This window comes from Oncorhynchus kisutch, linkage group LG16, assembly GCF_002021735.2.
Source record: "Oncorhynchus kisutch isolate 150728-3 linkage group LG16, Okis_V2, whole genome shotgun sequence".
NCBI classification, from domain to species: domain Eukaryota; kingdom Metazoa; phylum Chordata; class Actinopteri; order Salmoniformes; family Salmonidae; genus Oncorhynchus; species Oncorhynchus kisutch.
In genome coordinates this window covers 3,021,784-3,024,283 of record NC_034189.2, presented here as the reverse complement: position 1 = coordinate 3,024,283, position 2,500 = coordinate 3,021,784, and the positions used below count along the sequence as shown (strand labels likewise).

The window sequence follows — 2,500 nt, the reverse complement described above, 5'->3', positions numbered from 1 at the left end:
TCTCTCTCTCTCTGTCTGCCTCTTTCTCTGTCTTTCTCTCTCTCTCCCTCTCTCTCTCTCTCTCTCTCTGTCTCTGTCTGTCTGTCTCTCTCTCTCTCTCTCTGTCTGTCTGTCTGTCTGTCTGTCTGTCTGTCTGTCTGTCTGTCTGTCTGTCTGTCTGTCTGTCTGTCTGTCTGTCTGTCTGTCTGTCTGTCTGTCTGTCTGTCTGTCTGTCTGTCTGTCTGTCTGTCTGTCTGTCTGTCTCTCTCTCTCTCTCTCTCTCTCTCTCTCTCTCTCTCCCTCTCTCTCTCTCTCTCTCTCTCTCTCTCTCTCTTTCTCTCTCATTCTCTTTTTTTCTCTCTGTCTCTCGTTCTGTTTCTCTCTCTCTCTCTCTCTCTAACGATGCCTGGGCTTTGCAATTTGTAAAGCATTAATAAATAATTTATGAAACGTCATTAAGTATCTATAACATGTTAATAAGTATTGCCTCTGTAGTCTTGCAGAAAAACGGTGAGAGAAGAGAAGAAGCTGTTGGTTGAGAATGCTAAGCTAAAGAAAGACATCTCTGACCTGAAGATTCTACTCACTGAGAAACAACAGAAGAAGAAAGGTACTGACTGGCTGACTGGTTAACTGACTGGTTAACTGACTGGTTAACTGACTGGCTGACTGGTTAACTGACTGGTTAACTGACTGGCTGACTGGTTAACTGACTGGCTGACTGACTGGTTAACTGACTGGCTGACTGGTTAACTGACTGGCTGACTGGTTAACTGACTGGCTGACTGTTTAACTGACTGGCTGGCTGACTGGTTAACTGACTGGCTGACTGGTTAACTGACTGACTGACTGGTTAACTGACTGGCTGGCTGACTGGTTAACTGACTGGTTAACTGACTGGCTGACTGGTTAACTGACTGGCTGACTGGTTAACTGACTGGTTAACTGACTGGCTGACTGGTTAACTGAGTGGCTGACTGACTGGCTGACTGGGTAACTGACTGGCTGACTGACTGGTTAACTGACTGGTTAACTGACTGGCTGACTGGTTAACTGACTGGCTGACTGGTTAACTGACTGGCTGGCTGACTGGTTAACTGACTGGCTGACTGGTTAACTGACAGGCTGACTGGTTAACTCACTGGCTGGCAGACTGGTTAACTGACTGGCTGACTGGTTAACTGACTGACTGACTGACTGGTTAACTGAATGGCTGACTGACTGGTTAACTGACTGGCTGACTGGTTAACTGACTGACTGACTGACTGGTTAACTGACTGACTAGCTAACTGGTTAACTGACTGGTTGACTGGTTAACTGACTGGCTGACTGACTGGTGAACCGATTGATTGACTGGTTAACTGACTGACTGACTGGTTAACTGACTGGCTGGCTGACTGGTTAACTGACTGGTTAACTGACTGGCTGACTGACTGTTTAACTGACTGGCTGGCTGACTGGTTAACTGACTGACTGACTGGTTAACTGACTGGCTGGCTGACTGGTTAACTGACTGACTGACTGGTTAACTGACTGACTGACTGGTTAACTGACTGAATAGCTGACTGGTTAACTGACTGGTTGACTGGTTAACTGACTGGCTGACTGACTGGTTAACTGATTGATTGACTGTTTAACTGACTGACTGACTGGTTAACTGACTGGCTGACTGACTGGTTAACTGAATGGCTGACTGACTGGTTAACTGACTGACTGACTGACTGGTTAACTGAATGGCTGACTGACTGGTTAACTGGCTGACTAGCTAACTGGTTTACTGGCTGACTGGCTGACTGGTTAACTGACTGACTAGCTGACTGACTGGTTAACTGACTGGCTGACTGACTGGTTAAGTGACTGATTTACTGGCTGACTGGTTAACTGACTGGCTGGCTGACTGGTTAACTGACTGGCTGGCTGACTGGTTAACTGACTGACTGACTAGTTGACTGGTTAACTGACTGACTGGTTAACTGACTGACTGGTTAACTGACTGGTTAGTTAACTGACTGACTGGTTAACTGACTGACTGGTTAACTGACTGGCTGACTGGTTAACTGACTGGCTGACTGACTGGCTGACTGGGTAACTGACTGGCTGACTGACTGGTTAACTGACTGGTTAACTGACTGGCTGACTGGTTAACTGACTGGCTGACTGGTTAACTGACTGGCTGGCTGGTTAACTGACTGGCTGACTGGTTAACTGACAGGCTGACTGGTTAACTCACTGGCTGGCAGACTGGTTAACTGACTGGCTGACTGGTTAACTGACTGACTGACTGACTGGTTAACTGAATGGCTGACTGACTGGTTAACTGACTGGCTGACTGGTTAACTGACTGACTGACTGGTTAACTGACTGACTAGCTAACTGGTTAACTGACTGGTTGACTGGTTAACTGACTGGCTGACTGACTGGTGAACTGATTGATTGACTGGTTAACTGACTGACTGACTGGTTAACTGACTGGCTGGCTGACTGGTTAACTGACTGGTTAACTGACTGGCTGACTGACTGG

General features: G+C 47.1%; 1 protein-coding gene across 2 annotated transcripts in view; it reads left to right on the top strand.

The window, feature by feature from the left end:
* Positions 1-2,500, top strand: part of aimp1b (aminoacyl tRNA synthetase complex interacting multifunctional protein 1b) — a 53,045-nt gene that overhangs the window by 33,037 nt on the left and 17,508 nt on the right. For both annotated transcript variants that reach the window (XM_031791582.1, XM_031791581.1), the window contains exon 3: positions 475-589. The gene's annotated coding sequence lies outside the window, so the exon portion shown is untranslated. The remainder of the gene's footprint in view (positions 1-474; positions 590-2,500) is intronic.